At 42.5% G+C, this 18,765-nt stretch overlaps 1 protein-coding gene and 1 long non-coding RNA gene across 4 annotated transcripts in view; one reads left to right on the forward strand and one right to left on the reverse strand.

Annotated features, from left to right (window-relative positions):
- Positions 1-812, forward strand: part of LOC149980833 (uncharacterized) — a 42,210-nt gene extending 41,398 nt beyond the window's left edge. For both annotated transcript variants that reach the window (XR_016483145.1, XR_016483144.1), the window contains exon 2: positions 350-812. This is a non-coding gene — a long non-coding RNA (uncharacterized LOC149980833). The remainder of the gene's footprint in view (positions 1-349) is intronic.
- nlgn2a (neuroligin 2a) overlaps positions 1-18,765 on the reverse strand; it is a 265,221-nt gene that overhangs the window by 37,225 nt on the left and 209,231 nt on the right. The gene's annotated exons all lie outside the window — the stretch shown is intronic.

Below are 18,765 nucleotides of genomic sequence, written 5' to 3' on the forward strand. Positions count from 1 at the left end.
TCAACAGCAACCTTGGGAAAATCCTCTGCATTATCATTAACATCAGACATCTACATTTCCTCAGTGAAAACAATGTACTGAGCAAATGTCAAATTGTCTTTATACCAAATGACTGTACGACAGACCACGTATTCACCCTGCACACCCTAATAGACAAACAAACAAACCAAAACAAAGGCAAAGTCTTCTCATGCTTTCTTCATTTCAAAAAAGCTTTTGACTCATTTTGGCATGAGGGCCTGCTATAAAAATTGATGGAATGCTGTGTTGGGGGGAAAAATACGATATTATAAAATCCATGTACACAATCAACAAGTGTGTGGTTAAAAAAACTCAAATCTTTCCACAGGGCCGTGGGGTGAGACGAGGATGCAGCTTGAACCCCACCCTCTTCAACATATACAGTACCAGTCACAACTTTGGACACACCTACTCATTCAAGGTTTTTATTTAATTTATTTTTTTTACTATTTTCTACATTGTAGAACAATAGTGAAGACATCAAAACTATGAAATAACACATATGGAATAATGTAGTAACTGCATGCAGATTTATGCAAAAAACAACATAAAACATAAAGTAAATCATGCAGAGCAGAATAAGGCCGATACCCGCTAATTATCAAAATCCAGAAAAGAGCCCTTAAATTCTACATTCACCTAAAAGGAAGCAATTCCCAAACCTTCCATAACAAAGCCATCACCTACAGAGAGAACCTTGAAAAGAGTCCCCTTAGCGAGCTGGTACTGGGGATCTGTTCATAAACACAAACAGACTCTACAGAAACCCAGGACAGCATCATAATTAAACCCAACTAAATCATGAGAAATTAACAAAAAAAACTGAGAGAACTAGAATGCTATTTGGCCCATAAAATGAGGTGGAAACCGAGCTGCACTTCCTAACCTCCTGCCAATTGTATGACCATATTAGAGACACACATTTCCCTCAGATTACACAGACCCACAAAGAATTCGAAAAAAACAAATCACATTTTTGATAAACTCCCATATCTATTGGGTGAAATACAACAGTGCGCAACCACAGCAGCAACATTTGTGACCTATTGCCACAAGAAAAGGGCAACCAGTGAAGAACAAACACCATTGTAAATACAACCAATATGTATGTTTATTTATTTTCCCTTTTGTACTTTAACTATTTGCACATTGTCGGAACTTTTGCGAGTGTAATGTTTAGTGTTTAATTCTGATTGTTATTTTCGCTTTTGTTTATGATTGATTTTACATTGATAATGTAAACATACATTTCCCATGCCAATAACAGAGAGAGAGAGAGAGAGAGAGAGAGAGAGAGAGAGAGAGAGAGAGAGAGAGAGAGAGAGAGAGAGAGAGAGAGAGAGAGAGAGAGAGAGAGAGAGAGAGAGAGAGAGAGTAGTGTGGTGTCCTCAGGCCAAGTCTTAACCTGAGGAACTGATCCTCTGTCTATAGCTCCAGTCAATGATGGATGACCAGGGGCCTGTGGTGTGTGTGTCTGTGTGTGCATGGTTCCCTGCTTTCAAACTCAACCATGTGCTCCGCAAGCCAATCAGTTTGTCTCTCGATCCCTCTCTCCCTCCATTGATCCTAATATTGAGAGTCCTTCTCTCCTCTTCTCATCCTTCTCTCATCTCGTCGTCCCAATCAATCCTCTATCCATAGTTAATGCTTCTATCATAATTTGCTCATTAGATTCAGGGCCTGATTGAATTTTTGGGGAAAGATGAGATATTCTCAGGGCTAATTAACACAGTAATAACTCTACTGGAATATAATACACACCAAAAGCCTTGAATTTCTCATCTGCTGCGAGAGAGAGACTGAAAGAGAGTGAGTGAGAGAGTGAAAGACAGAGCGAGAGTGAGAGAAAGAGAGCGTAAGAGAGAGAGAGCGAGAGTGAAAGAGAGAGAGGGAAGAAAAAACATCTTGAGACTCTGACCGAAGCGAATGTTCAGCACACAGCATACACTACATTTAGCTACTATATGATACCACACACATTTGATTAGCAAGCACCATTATGCAAAACGTTTCTACCATTATCATTATGGTGACCATCATGCCCAAGGAGTGTCCTTGTCCTTGCTATAGCCACGCTTCACATAAATACATACATCTTGTGAATGGCTGTGGGAGATTGAATAGCCGTAGATTGGTTGCTGCGATTTCATCGTATACCTTGTAATTACTCTAGATGTATTTATTCAGAAATCTCTCTCTCCCGGTCCCCCCCACAACCCCTCCCCTTATCCAGGCCATTGGCGAAGCTTACCAATATTACCATATTCATGAGATGAGGGGCACTCAGAACAACTAGGCAGTAATCCGTCAACCCAGGCCCCAAGCCCAGTGTCTAACCCAGGGGTCTCCAACTTTTCCTAGCATGTGAGCTATTTAAAAAAAAAATCAACATATCGCAAGCTAATTTTTAAAAATATATAGAGATTTTAAATAAGCACATTCTTCTCGTTTACCCTGCAACTCTTCCCCAAGTCCTTGGTTTACAAGAGATGTGTCATTATACCTCGTAAAATGCTGGTTTATAGACAGTATTTGGCCCCTTAAAATTATCTTTCGTATTTTCCAGAAATCAGTTCTCAGTTTCATTTTTCCTGGTTTTGATGAATTTATTTGTGTTTTACTCTCAATGTTACAATCATTCGTATAGAAACAACAATAAAAAATATGTTCTGAATCCATGTCAATGCTTAAATCACGACATATGACAATTTTTGAGGTCTTTTTTGTGTAATTCTCCTTTATTTGTGCATCTATAGCAAGAGAGGAAGGTGTCAGTCGAGCAACGTTTCTGCTGTTAGGACTACTGCTACAGCACACGGCATGACAATCTGCAAAACAGTCGCCACCCAATTGATTCAAAATAATCATTACATAGTTTTGTCAGGGAAGCCGACGTTGCAGTTAACATTTCATTGAGAAGGTTATTGGGGAAAGTCTTGTTGTCTACCCACAAGACGATGATCATTAGCATCACTAACTGGCTACATGGAGTGATAAACAAACACGCTCACCAAACAGACAGACGGGCAATAATGCTGGAAACTAATTGGTAGATATTGTGCTACGTTTGCCTTTAAAGCCAATAGTGGCTAACCAGAGGTGGGATAATGTCAGTGTGGCTTTATGTTTGACAGTTTGCAATGGAACAAATAACAAATACATGTTCTTTCAGAATTGTCTACAGTAGCTACTCATCTGTTGGAGGCCCCTGGTCTAACCATCTAACCGTGTGTGTGTGTGTTCATGGGGCGGCAGGTAACCAAGTGGTTAGAGCGTTGGGCCAGTGATGAAAGGTTGCTAGATGGAATCCCCGAGCTGACAAGGTAAAAATCTGTCATTCTGAACAAGGCAGTTAACCCACTGTTCCCCGGTAGTCCGTCATTGTAAATAAGAATTTGTTCTTAACTGACTTGCCTAGTTACATAAAGGATGTGTGTGTATGTGAATGGCTGCCTTAGTCCAGCGCTCAAACTATCTAACCATAACCCATCAGGCCCCTTGAGGTACAGGACTGCATATAGCAATGAGTTGGCAATCATACTCTATAATTCATGGTGGATATGGATCCAGAGTTTGCCTGTTGCCGATTGTATTACGGAGATAAGTGATCGTTGGATGTGGATGGGTATGTGTGGGTGCCGGCCAAATAGCATTGCAGTTCTGCTGTCATTTGATAAAAATGAAGCTATCTTTTGCTGAATGTGTATCACTAATGTATTTTCTAGGAAGGAAAACGAGTTGCACGTCACTGATCACTCTATTGAAGCAAAAAAAACACTGTTGACTTTCAATATAAAACCCGAACCCTGTCATTACACAGCTGGACTCACCTGCTCCTGCTTTCTCCCATTGTGCCCTTGACAAAAAACAGCTGACTGGCTCAACTGTTCTGGGGAACTACCGTAAGCTTCATAATGTCAAATAATGTGACAGGTGAAATGAAGAAGGCAATCTGCTTTATCTCCTAACGTATTGCATGTATTTACGTACTTAAAAAGTAGCTACAAATAACGTACTGAAAAACATCAAATAAATTATTTAAACGGTATTGGCAGTATTGAAAAACCATCCCGTGGCTATTTCCAAATACCCTGTTATACAGTATATAAGGTATAGCACTCAAGCCTAATTGGAATGTAGATTCCATTATGGACTAACACAGGTAATGATGAAACACATCAGTAGAAGAGTGTGTCCGTAGTGTGTGTTTGGTAACACTTGATTTGACACCTAGCGTCATAACACGGTCATAACCATTTCATAATATGTCATAACAGCTGACAACACCTGTCATAATATGGGCACAACACTGTCATGACACATACATTTAGACCTGTTGTGACATATATTGCATTATTTTATGGCTGGTTATACTTGCACTGGCTTTGCTGATACTTTGTAAAGGGAAAATGTACTTGATACGATTGTGATGTGTTGTCTCACCAAGCTATCTAAAAATGAATGCACTAATTGTAAGTAGCTCTGGATAAGAGCATCTGCTAAACGACTAAAATGTCAAACGTAATTTTTTTAACTCTAAATCGTATTATTTATTCAAATGTCTTTTTTCCCTGCCAAGAAGCTTCCTTTCCTTTGAAAGTTTGTTTCTGCAGCCTCCCTCAAGGTCTTCACCTCCACCACTAGATGCAGCAGATGCATTATTTTATCAGAGAAATATAAACAGACATCAGAGTAGAGTGTGTCCTCAGTCCCTTCCTGTAGTCCCTGTAAAACCACGACTGCGTGGCGTCACACAGTTCCAACTCCAACGGCACGACAGTAGTAGGCCTGATCACCAACCACGACGAGACAGCCTACAGGGAGGAGCTAGGCACTCTGACGGCGTAGTGCCAGGTCAACAACCTCTCCCTCAACGTTAGCAAAACATCCTCATCAACGGGGCCACCGTGGAGACGGTCAATAGCTTCAAATTCCTCGGCGTACACATCTAAGAGAAGCAGAAATGGTCTAACCACGCGGACACTGTGTTGAATAAGGCGCGACAGAAACTCTTCAACCTCAGGATGGTGAAGAAACTTGGCCTGTCCCTGAGGGCCCTAACAGTGTTCTACAGGAGCACCATCAAGAGCATACAGCCTGGTACGGCAACCCCCCCCCCAAACGGATTTTACTCATTCCCCACCCCAACGACATTCATCACTGTTGCAGTTGTTAAAATGTCTTTATAACTTAGTTTTTTATTACAATTGTTATTGTTTTTATTTCACTCAATGGTCATGCTGCTGCTCCCCCTATGAACATTCCACCCCACCCCCTCAATAGTCTTTACTTAGCTTCCACCCCAATGGACATTTATTTATTCATCACTGCCACAGTTGTTATTATGTATATAGTGCTATTTCTATTTCTATTGTTTTATTACCATTTTCTTTAAAGAAAGCTGAAAACTAAACTTCATTCAAATATATTAAAGCAATAGCAAACACTTCTACACATTCTCAAACACTATTACAATCTTGTTTTATCAATGTTTTCATAACATAGATAAAGCTAGCTCTCAACTATTCGTGTAACTAGCTAACGTTAGTTAGCTACCCTATCACTTCTTGGCAATTTATCGCATGAAATATAATTCACTTCTCAGAACAAGAATGGACAGACGAGTTTCAGAAGAAATATCTTTGTTTCTAGCCATTTTGAGCCTGTAATCGAACACACAAATGCTGATGCTCCAGATACTCAACTAGTCTAAAGAAGGCCAGTTTTATTGCTTCTTTAATCAGAACGACAGTTTTCAGCTGTGCTAACATAATTTCAAAAGGGTTTTCTAATGATCAATTAGCCTTTTAAAAATATATACTTGGATTAGCTAACACAACGTGTCATTGGAACACAGGAGTGATGGTTGCTGATAATGGGCCTCTGTAGGCCTATGTAGATATTCCATAAAAAAATCAGATGTTTCCAGCTACAACAGTCATTTACAACATTATCAATGTCTACACTGTATTTCTGATCAATTTGATGTTATTTTAATGGACAAAAAAAATCTGCTTTTCTTTCAAAAACAAAGACATTTCTAAGTGGCCCCAAACTTTTGAACGGTAGTGTACATACAAAGTTAGCTAGCTTACTTGGCTACACTCATATGAAGGGGAAAATCTCACTCGTTTTTTTACTCGGTCAAAACACATTAAATAATCCATCAAAATTACGAGGAAACTCATAACTGTTTAAATGAACATGTTATCTCCTGATTTTAAAAAAACGAAACCATGCTTCTAAATGCAAAAAAAACTGAAAACAGGATGAATAAGGAGACCCAGACAATTTACATTTTTCCACTGGGCTTCTCTTCCTGCTTCTCTTCTTCCAACATATAAGGCTCACGCCTGCAGCTAAGTGTTAAAATGTCTCCCCCTAGTTGTATACAAGTATATTAAAGCAAAACCATGGAGGGCTATAATAACATTGTGGTGAACAAACTGATTCCAAAATATGGAAATGTATAGAACATATCACAGGGCATTTTTTTGTAAGGGAAATAATATAAGCTAGATAGGCCTAAAACGAACATTACCATATGTGACCCGTTGCAAGAAACGTTTAGCCACGGAAAAAGCCAGGAACCTTCCCGCTAGCCATGCTAGGCCGAAATAATGGAAGGACTGGACATGCCGAGAGATGAGTTCGGATTGGTCTGCCATGTAGCATGATTCTGTCTATAACACAAGCTGCTCAGTATGTGTAGATAATCCATTGTACCCCGGCTTTTTTTTAAGATATCATGAAGAACTGCAAAAGTGTTGCTCTCTGACTCTGAAAATGAATCAGACAACAAGGAAATCCCTGATTTAGGTGAAAACATGTTCATTGAAGAAACAGCAATCAACAGTGTTGTTGTCACAGAAGAATTGACCGTGTTTTGAAATCAGTTTTGAAATCTGCGGTGGGAGACGAAAAGAGAACACAGAAAGCTATTGTATAAAACACCTGTCTCTGGATTACATCTTCAAACAAAGGGTAACCATGGCATCCATGACAAAGGGGGAGAAGCGTTCATGCATGTATACGGGCTACATTTTCAGATATTATAAGTTTCTAATTTTGTTAGAAAGTCGTTTTCATTGCAAGTTAGAGCGCACTGTTAGCTAGCTAGCTAATGTTAGCTGGCTCATTAGCTAGCTAGCTAAAGTTACATGTATGATCTGTGTAGTAATATAATTTGTATCGCAGAAAACCATTTGCATTGCTAGTTATAGCCTAATGTTAGCTAGCTAGCTAACATTGAACCTGGTTGGTTAGCTTTAATCAGGTCATGTTGGTGCAGGTCATGTTGTGAAGAACAACTTTTTCTCAAAAGTGAGGTTACCTGGACAGAGTGAATGGGGTGACTAGGGAAATGTGCAGATACATGTTGTGTAAGGTGCTGTAAAACCAAAAAACGAATTATTGGCTCGTCGTCTCAGCGAAGGCTAGAAATAGCTAATAAGAACCTTGATAGTGCTGCTGCAAGTGTTATATATGTTTTTTATTTATTTATTTATTTTAGTATGTGTACGTATGTATGTATGTATGTATGTATATATATGTATATATATATATATATATATATGTGGGTATGTATGTATATATATATATATATATATATGCACCAAGGAAAAAAATAATAAATAAAACACTTATAATTTTTCTTAATCTTTTATTTTAATTGTATTTTTTTTCAAATGTATTGTTATATTTTTTTACTTTTTTTAAATGTTCTTTTTTTAAGCCTGTCACATCTGTGAATGTGGAATGTGTTTTGTTGGTTGATTGAAAAACAAGAAAACGTAATAAAATTTTAAATTGAAAAAAAAATAGTGAGGTTACAAGTTGATCAACTTTCAAGGCAGAATGACTTTCCCATTATTCCTCAACTGCAGTGTATGATATACCATGTTCTATCTCTGAGTCTCAACCTTTATCCAATGTAAAAAACACAATTTACATAGGAACGAATCAAGGTGGTGGGTCACGTCAGTCGTAACTCCCAAAGAGGGTGTTTTGTCCTGCTCCTATATTCATCCCAGTCATCAGCAACAGAGCATTGGGTTAGGCACATGTTTGACATCAATGTGTGTACAATTAAATTGGTAATAAAAGTACACATTTTAGGAAATGTTTTATAACATACTATTTACAAGTAGAATGGAATGGTTTGCCTTGTGTGGTAGGATTTGTGGGCTTTGACAGCCATAAAATCTTGCAATATATGTTACAATTAGTCTAAATATATGTGTCATGACAGTGTTATAACAATGTTATGACAGGTTATGTCAGTTGTTATGACATATTATGACATGGTTATGACCACTTAACCAGCATGGCTACCATAGCATTCTGCAGCGATACGCCATCCCATCTGGCTTGCGCTTAGTGGGACTATCATTTGTTTTTCAACAGAACAATGACCCAACACACCTCCAGGCTGTGTAAGGGCTATTTTACCAAGAAGGAGAGTGGTGGAGTGCTGCATCAGATGACCTGTCCTCCACAATCATCCTGCCTCCACCCAATTGAGATGGTTTGGGATGAGTTGGACCCCAGAGTGAAGGAAAAGCAGCCAACAAGTGCTCAGCATATGTGGGAACTCCTTCAAGACTGTTGGAAGCTGGTTGAGATGAAGCTGGTTGAGGGAATGCCAAGAGTGTACAAAACTGTCATCAAGGCAAATTCTAAGTTGATTTGTTGAACACTTTTTTGGTTACTACATGATGCCATATGTGTTATTTCATAGTTTTGACAATGTAGAAAATTGTAAAAATAAATAAAAACCCTTGAATGAGTAGGTGTGTCCAAAACCTTCGACTGGTACTGTATGTCTGTGTGTGTGTTGGCATTTAGGCAATCTCTGGGTGACTCTTCGTCCCGCTGCAGCTTTCTGATGTTGCCACATTAACAGCTGCTGATAATGGAAGTCAGATAAAACACTCCTCTACCAACTCTCTCTCCCTCTCTTGCTCTCTCCCTCCCCCTCTGTCTGTCTGTCTCTCTCTCACCCCCCCCTCTCTCTACCCTGTCACTCTCCTCCCTCTCCCTCTCCCTCTCTCTGTCACTCTCTCCCCTCTCTCTCTTTCTATGTCCCCCTCACTCTCCAAACCCCTCTCTTTCTCTCCCTTCCCTTGTCTTGTCCTGCTTCTCCCTGTCCCCTTGGTGATAAGAACATCTTGAGCATCTTAACTGCCTGAAACAAGAAAACCTGCCGAAAATAAGGGCAGTCAACAGTGGTGCTAGCATCGAGACAACATTGAGACAACGTTAATGCAGAGTGTGTGGGTGTGTCAAGTAGAGGGATATTATTTCACGGAATGTGTTTTCCTCTCTCCTCTTATCACCCGGGACACAGACCCTGTACACGTTACCAGGAACAATGGCCCCACAAAGCCTTTTGTTAGGTTGCTACAGTTGGACACGCACGCATGCACACACACAAACACAGGTCCCCGCGTGCATGCAAACACACACTTGAACACACACGCACACACTCACACACTACCGGAGGAAGAAGTACTATTCTTATTATACAGTACTGTAATGTTCTGTTGTGTGTGTGTATGTGTGTGTGTGTGGTGTGTGTGTGTGTGTGTGCGTATGGGTTATTATCAGCAAAACACAATGAAATACTAATGATCATTTCCAACAGGCCTGTGTGGTGATAATCTTGAGAGTGTGCGTGTGGTCTGTTCATTTCAACCTAGCAGGAGTAGAGAAGTGGAGGCAGAGAGAGCAGTACTAACTAGTCTCCTGTTACTCCTCCACATACTCTCTCTCATTACCGCTGTTTTCTGCTCTCCTTTCATCATGCTCTCATTATAACCACCATTAATTATGAATCTCTCCTCGGATGAGTGAGCGAAGCCTCCGATCCGCTCTACCCGAGCAAGAGTGCGACAGCTCCGGATCCTACGACAGTTACTACGACCAGCATCAGAGAACGCTGCTCGCCACTGTTGACAATGTCTCTTCGTTCGCCTGTTTGCCTACGGAAGCATGAGATTTAATTTTATCTTTATTAATTCAGGTTGCTATCTGGGGAGTGCTGGCGGGAGGGTGTGTGTGTACGGTGTCTGTATGGTGTGTGTACGGTGTGTGCACAGTGTGTGGGTACGGTTTCTATAATTATCCTTCCACGTTCTGATTATTAATAATAATAAAGCTAATAACAGTGGAAGTTTTTGGCCCCTCAACCTCCTGCACTGTTATGAATATGAATGAATGAGCCCCCTAGTCGGCTTCCTGACTGACATATGCCAACCGCCAAGCCCACTTCCCTTTCTCTAAAACAGTAGGTTGCGTCAGAATTGGCACCCTGTTCCCTATATAGTGCACTAGGCCAATGGGCTCTGGCAAAAGTCGTTCACTACAATAAATAGTGAATCGGGTGCCATTTCGGATGTACCCTGCTTCACTCCTCAGGTAGTGTAGTTTAGTTATTTACAGACAAAACAGCGTGAAGGGAAGAAGCTTTTGTGAAGGAGGGAGGGGCAAAAAAAAGAAAGAAAAAAAGAAAATGGTTGTAATCAGTACACACACACTACTCATCACTAGAGGCCCTACTCATCACTAGAGGCCCTACTCATCACTAGAGGCCCTACTCATCACTAGAGGCCCTACTCATCACTAGAGGCCCTACTCATCACTAGAGGCACTACTCATCACTAGAGGCACTACTCATCACTAGAGGCCCTACTCATCACTAGAGGCCCTACTCATCACTAGAGGGACTACTCATCAGTAGAGGCACTTGCGACAGTCTGCCACACCGCAACATGACTATTATTCTGATTGGGACAGAATCCTGACAATGTAGGGAAAAGCCTGTCAAAACATCACTTTGACAATGGGGGTCACACACGGCACATTACGAGATCACTATAAGTCACCTTAGTGGTAATGCTACTCTATACCAGAGGTGTTGAGGTTCTGGAGTACTGCTGGTTTTCTGTTTTCTGTTCTACCTAATTATTAATTACACCCACCTGGTGTCCCCGATCTCAATCTGTCCCTAAGAGGAAGAATGAAAATCAGCAGTGGAACAGATTTTTATACATCATTGCTCTAAACCTTACTATTCCCTGTCCTACAGGAACATAGTATTGATACCTAAGGACTGGGCTTATTAAAGCCTTAATTGTCCGATTTAGTTCAAAATGTCACTTTACCGATGGTGTCACACATGGTATAGTATTGAACCCAGTGACAATGTACATGTATGGCTTTCTTAGAACACCTTATTAGGCCTAAGGGTATGTTGAAGAACTGAATGATAGACTGACGTGACTAGCAAGGACATGAACGCACAGAGAATGGAATCTAACAACATTCTCTGTGTGTTCCACCAAGACCCTGATACAACCTCACTTAATGAGATGGCTGGAAACAACTTAACTCCCCTTTAAAACCTAATCCTTCCTTCTTCCTCCCTCCATATTCCTCAGGTCCTCCCCTTTCCTCATTGACTAACGTCTAGCTGCTGTTGTCAGTTTTTCAGTTCTCACGAGTCGGGCAACTTCCTTTAGACGTTGTCATCCAGCTCCAAAACGGAAGACAGTCCCCTGGTCCCCAACACACACACAGCCGTGCACGCACACACACAAATTACAATAAGAACCGATCCTTTTGTATTGTATCAGTATACACTGATTGTACAAAACATTAGGAACACCTGCTCTTTCCATGACATAGACTGACCAGGTGAATCCAGGTGAAAGCTATGATCCCTTATTGATGGCACTTGTTAAATCCACATCAATCAGTGTAGATGAAGGGGAAAAACAGGTTAAATAATTATTTTTTTAAGCCTTGAGACAATTGAGACATGTATGTGTGCCATTCAGAGAGTGAATGGGCAAGACAAAAGATATCAGTGCCTTTGAGAGGGGTATGGTAGTAGGTGCCAGGCGCATCGGTTTGTGTCAAGAACTGCAACGCTGCTGGGTTTTTCACTCTCAACAGTTCCATGTGTGTATCAAGAATGGTCCACCACCCAAAGGACATCCAGCCAACTTGACACAACTCTGAGAAGCATGAGGCTGTTCTGAGGGCAGACGTGTGTGTGTGTGTGTGTGTGTGTGTGTGTGTGTGTGTGTGTGTGTGTGTGTGTGTGTGTGTGTGTGTGTGTGGAGGGGGGGGGGGGTGGGGGGGGGGGTGCAACTCAACAGTCGGGACGGTGTTCTTAATGCTTTATACACTCAGTGTATATTGTCAATTAGCAAGTATAATGGGCCAATGGAACACATGCCTATCCCTTTATGGCCCCCTATTCCCTATATGGTCCTCTACTTTTGACCGGCCATGTGGCCATTGGACAAAAGCACTGTACTCTATAGGGAATAGGATGTCATTGGAGACACACAGCCTTACGGTCACCTCAGGCTTTACTGTGATGATATACGATCCATTCGCTCCAGTCATTAACGTGCGCCAGAGGTCACTCAATAACACAGGAAGTGTTTCATCTGATGACCTGTTGTGACTTATCGATGGGTGTCTCCTCTTTTATAGGGTGGAATTAATAGAACATTGGGGAATCACACACGCACACACACACACACACACACACACACACACACACACACACACACACACACACACACACACACACACACACACACACACAAATGAAGTGGAGACTCATACAATGTATGTCATAATGGCACACATTTGTCTCCCTCCACTGGTAATAGTTAACTTTCCTGAGCACACAAGAGTTGCCATTTCATTTGCCCTTCATTTGGCCCTGACCCACTATCTCTCCTTTCATTAACATTTACATTCAGCGACACCTCTGTCGTTCCACACTCACCGGCTGATGAGGTTCACACACACACACACACACACACACACACACACACACACACACACACACACACACACACACACACACACACTCTCTCTCTCTCTCTCTAACTGCTCCATACATCAAGGAGACAGTGTCCTTGCTTGACCACAACCCGCTCTCCTAAAATGAAAAAGATTTTCATTACGGTCCTCAATCTCCAAAAATAAAGAAATGATGAAATGTCTCCATTCTGGAGAAAATACCTGTTATTCTACATGGGAGATGTATGACTCACACTCCATCACCTAACCATCCTTATTACTCACATCCACCATCCCACATAACAGACTCCTAATAACCTGCACAGAAGGGAACACACACACGCGTACAAACACACAAACATGCACACACACACACACACACACACACACGCACACACACACACGCACACACACACACATACACACATATGCACATAAACACACACACACAAAGTAAAAGGTAACCTTCAATTTCTTGTGGCAGATTGAAGATGTACTGAACAGAAATGAAGGAAAACGTGAAGCGTTAATGTGTGGAACTGAAAAAGATGTAGGGGCTACAACCACAAAGGTTATAAATGAACTATTCATTATTCATTAACAACCTTGAGAAGTGGCGCTTCTGAAGGAAAGGAGGGAGTGGGATAGAACACCTTATAATACAGGTGTATTATGGATTGAAATAGGGAGGGATGGAGGGATGAGAGTACATTGATTGTAGGGAGGGATCTTTGAAGAGATTGTGTCGCCGCGGTGATCATTATACATGTACATGAAGACTGGGATAGTGGGGGTCTGGGGTTCCACTGGAGAGTACTGGAGTACGGGATCAGAATGAGTGTGTGTGAGAGCGAGAGAGAGAGAGAGACAGAAAGCATACTCAATCCTTGCTTGACTATGCTCACGTGTCAGAGGGTGTTTTTGTATAATTTTACATTCATACTGTAAGTGTCTAATTAGCTAATCAAATTGAGATGTAGGATCTTAATTTGAGCAGTTTATCGAAGCAAAATAATGCAGAAACAGGATTTGACATTTAGACCATAATGTTGCTTGATCGGTGGTTAGGCTATTAGCTGGCAAAAAATTGACTACATGAAAAGGGCAACAGTGTTTCAGTGACATTATGTAAATCATGAAACTCATCTGCATTTCCTGAAAATTCTCAGCAACAAAATAGTGATCAAATTAAGACCTTACATCTGTATTATCAATGCAGATAAAATAATCTACACGTGTTGATATAGGAGCTAGTTATGGAGAATACTGTACCACAAGTGTTCTGCTCACATCAGAGTCTGCAATGTCATTATGGGATAGAGCACACCTTTCAACCAGTTCAAGTCAACCAACAACTACCACTTCCCCAACCCTACATCCTAAAGGCATCCGCATACATAGGTCTTGTTTGCTCCTAGCAGAACTTGGCAGGGCAAAGCAACCATCTTTGCTCGCATTATCCCTAAAGACCTTTCCTTGAAAAATGATAAAAAAGCATCAATATTACTGTTTTTTGTTCTTCTTGAGCCACCATAGCAACAACATAGCCAGACACACTTTGTCAAAATAGTCAGAATTAGATAAATCAATAAATCTGTCATTTAGACTTTTGTGCCGTGGAGGTCTTAGTCTGCAATTTTACATCTAGCTAAGATGTTTGGTGCAGTATTTGACAAGTAAAAACATTTGCATGAAAACTAATCATCCCTCGTTGAATGGCAACAAAGACTTTATGTTCCAAACAGCTTCCGAACTTCAACTTGCCTCAAGAAAAAATGTCTAACTGTTTCGACTGGGAAGCATCCGGTAAGCTTTAGTCAAATCTATCCTTACCAACCAAAACCACCACCACAAAACTGACTCCAGTCCCATCCCAAACTCTTCTTCCGACATAGGATGGACACATACTTCGCTGCCCCCTAACACCTGGGGTGTTCCAAGTCATCTGAAGACAGAAGGAACCTGGGTTCAAATACGATTTAGGGAATTTAAATTACCTTCATAGTAAATGTTGATATTTATATTTGAAAAAACGAGTAGTTGAATATTGGAATGTTCTTGGAAATACACTTGGAAGGTATTTGAAATAACTCAAATACCCTGACTCAAATAAACTCCCATGCATTTTACTCTTTTATAAAATAGTATTTGAAATAAGTATTTGATAATACTTTAAAAAAGTAGGCTATATATAGGGAATTCATAGGACTTTGAAGTCGTTGATTGGGGCCACATTATTTGAGAATAGTCAAATACACAGAAAATTAGAATAACACATACTCAAATAGAAATGTATTTTAACCCAGGTCTGGAAGGAACAGAGCTAGGTGAGGATGTACAGTATGTACCAACCCACCTCCTTTGATGATTCCTCACCCCTCAGACTGTTTCTACTGCTTGTACCCACTTCATACAGCAGACACATAGTAAAGACCACAGGAGGTTGGTGGCACCTTAATTGGGGAGGACGGGCTGGAATATTATTAAATACATTAAACAAATGGTTTCCATGTGTTTGATGCCATTCCATTCACACCCGACATTATTATGAGCCGTCCTCCCCTCAGCAGCCTCCACTGGTACAGATTAAAGACATAATGTAGACAAGAGGGCCAAAAGCATGACCCAGAAACAAGGGATAAAAGATTACCTCCGCTACCCATCATCCTCCACTGTGCCTGGGCAGGGCCTCCTCTACCCCATCATCCTCCACTATGCCTGGGCCGGGCCTCCTCTACCCATCATCCTCCACTGTGCCTGGGCCGGGCCTCCTCTACCCCATCATCCTCCACTATGCCTGGGCTGGGCCTCCTCTACCCATCATCCTCCACACTTCCTTCGGCCGGGCCTCCTCTACCAATCATCCTCCACTGTGGCTGGGCCGGGCCTCCTCTACCCCATCATCCTCCACTATGCCTGGGCCGGGCCTCCTCTACCCCATCATCCTCCACTATGCCTGGGCCGGGCCTCCTCTACACATCATCCACTATGCCTGGGCCAGGCCTCCTCTACCCATCATTCACTATGCCTGGGCCGGGCCTCCTCTACCCATCATCCACTATGCCTGGGCCGGGCCTCCTCTACCCATCATCCACTATGCCTGGGCCGGGCCTCCTCTACCCATCATCCACTATGCCTGGGCCGGGCCTCCTCTACCCATCATCCACTATGCCTGGGCCGGGCCTCCTCTACCCATCATCCTCCACTGTGCCTGGGCCGGGCCTCCTCTACCCATCATCCTCCACTATGCCTGGGCCGGGCCTCCTCTACCCCATCATCCACTTTGCCTGGGCCAGGCCTCCTCCACCCATCATCATCCACTGTGCCTGGGCCGGGCCTCCTCTACCCCATCATCCTCCACTATGCCTGGGCCGGGCCTCCTCTACCCATCATCCTTCACTCCATCGCTGGTATTGATCCAGAGACAAGGAGCTCATTCTGTGTGTGTGTTTGCTTGTCATAGGGATCAGGGGGACTGGCCCCCCTCACACACACACAGGAAGGGGCCATCGATTTAGTGTGTGTGTGTAACTGTGTGTGTGTGTGTGTGTGTGTGTGTGTGTATGTTTGTGTGTGTGCGCGGAGCGGTTAGCCACAGTGTATAGGCAATCTAATAGACGAGACTGTGTGTGCAGTGTGTGTGTGAGTGTGAGTAGTATGTGGTCTGTGTGAGTGTATGGTTACATGTGAAAGTGTGGGAGGACAGGAAGCAGTGGGCGAATGGGTGTGTGTGTGATGAACTCTCTCTATGTGGGTATCCACATTTTTCTATTTTGCAGTGTGTGTTTGAATATGCATGATTGTATATGTAGTAGCCTACCCACTCATGTGTCTCTGTCTGTTTAACAGTCTACACTTTGTGTGTGTCTCTCTGTGTGTGTGTGTGTCTGCGTGAGTGCAAGTGCGTGCGTGTGTGAGTGCGTGCACGTGTATATGGGTGTGTGACAGTCTCTACACGGGCCTCTATTCCGCCCCCATTGCTCTGTCACTCATCCTGACGCTAGGCTAACGCTAAACCAACGCTAGGCTAATGCTTAAGTCAAATCTAATTTTATTCGGCACCTACTCAGCTTACAGCAGTTATAAAAGGTGCAGTGAAATGTGTGTGCTAGCTCCCTCAACATTGCAGTACAATAACAGTATAACATCTCAGGAACAGCAGCTAATAGGACCTGACAGGGCGAATGCTGGGCTAACACTAAACAGTTGTTAATAGAACATGAGGGTGCTAACTCTAGGCTAATTTTAGTATAATGCTAAACAGCAGATAATAGGCCCTGACAGAGCAAACACTATGCTACGCTAAACCGCAGTTAATAGGACCTGACTAGGCTAGCGCTAGGCTAACAATAGGCTAACACTGAACAGTAGCTAATAGGACCTGACGAGTTAATGCTTAGAGCTGTCCTCACCAACCAATCACCGCTAGTCGCTAGCTACCCCACCCTGCACCCTAACACCTGTTGGACGAGGTATGAACATATGCACACACACACACAGATCCACACACACACATGCACGTAGGCACACACACACACACCCACTATGACATTCACCCCCTCACTGCTATGAAGTCACCCCATATCCAATCATACTACCTCAATTGGGCCGACCATCCAGTGCTCCTGCACATTGGCTAACCGGGCATTGTGTCCCACCACCTGCACAATTTGCATTGTGTCCCACCACCCACCACCTGCCAAAACCCTCTTTTTACGCTACTGCTACTCTCTGTTTATCGTATATGCATAGTCACTTTAACCATATCTACATGTACATACTACCTCAAATCAGCCTGACTAACCGTTGTCTGTATGTAGCCTCACTACTGTATATGGCCTGTCTTTTGACTGTTGTTTTATTTCTTTACCTACCTATTGTTCATCTAATACCTTTTTTGCACTATTGGTTAGAGCCTGTAAGTAAGCATTTCACTGTAAGATCTACACCTGTTGCATTCAGCGCACGTGCCAAATAATTGGTTTGATCAAACTCCAACTCAACATCCCAAATCACACACCAAACCAAAGCCCTTCAGTAATCTAAAGTACATTTGGTAGTTGAGCGAAGGGAGAGAGATGGGTTGAGAGGGATAGGTGAGTGTTGTCAAAATGAGTTAGGTGTGTTTGTGGAGCTACATGGTTGTGTTCATACTGTAGTAATACTGTATGATTACACACATGTTTGCGGGGACAGAACATTATGTTAGGAAAAGTAGAAAAAAGCCGGACAAATAAACCAACGCAGACAGGATGGGCTGGACAGATGGGGTGAAAGGAGGGGGCGGAGAGGGGAGCAAAGACAGATGAACTGGTATGGATAGAGGGATGGCTATTCACATTAGAGACATTTGCGAGGAAAGACAAGAGGAGCGAGTGATGAATGCAAAAGAGTAGGAGTAGAGAAACTGGATGCCACAGGAGAGGAGAAGGAGGGATGGGAGGATGGCATGATGGCAGGGTGGAGAGGGGAGAGGGGGAGGAAGGGAAATTGTAGTTTGAAGGGGAAGAGAGTGCTTGGAGATGAATAGTAGAGAGACAGAGATGTAGTCTGGATAGTTGCAAAGAGAGAGAAAGAGAGAGAGAAAGAGAGAGAGCAAGAGAGAGAAAGAGAGAGAGGGGGAGAGAGAGAGGAGAGAAAGAGAGGGGAGAGAAAGAGGGGGAGAGAGAGAGTTCTTAGAGAAGTAGAGTGGAGCAGGGGAAGGAGAAAGAGAAGAGAGAATTCACTTGGACAGGCTGTCATAACAGCTAGAGGTCTGCAGCTTCACCCTGCTGTCTAACTGGACTGGACTGACCTAGCTGAGCTATGAAGAAAGGGAGGGAGGAAAGCAGGGATAAAGACATGAAGAAAGAGAGAGAGCGGGCTGGAGGGAGAGAGGGAGTGAGAGAGAGAAAAAGAGAGCAAGAGGCTGCATGGAAG

This window comes from Oncorhynchus mykiss, chromosome 9, assembly GCF_057628025.1.
Source record: "Oncorhynchus mykiss isolate SJ-2025 chromosome 9, ASM5762802v1, whole genome shotgun sequence".
NCBI classification, from domain to species: Eukaryota; Metazoa; Chordata; class Actinopteri; order Salmoniformes; family Salmonidae; genus Oncorhynchus; species Oncorhynchus mykiss.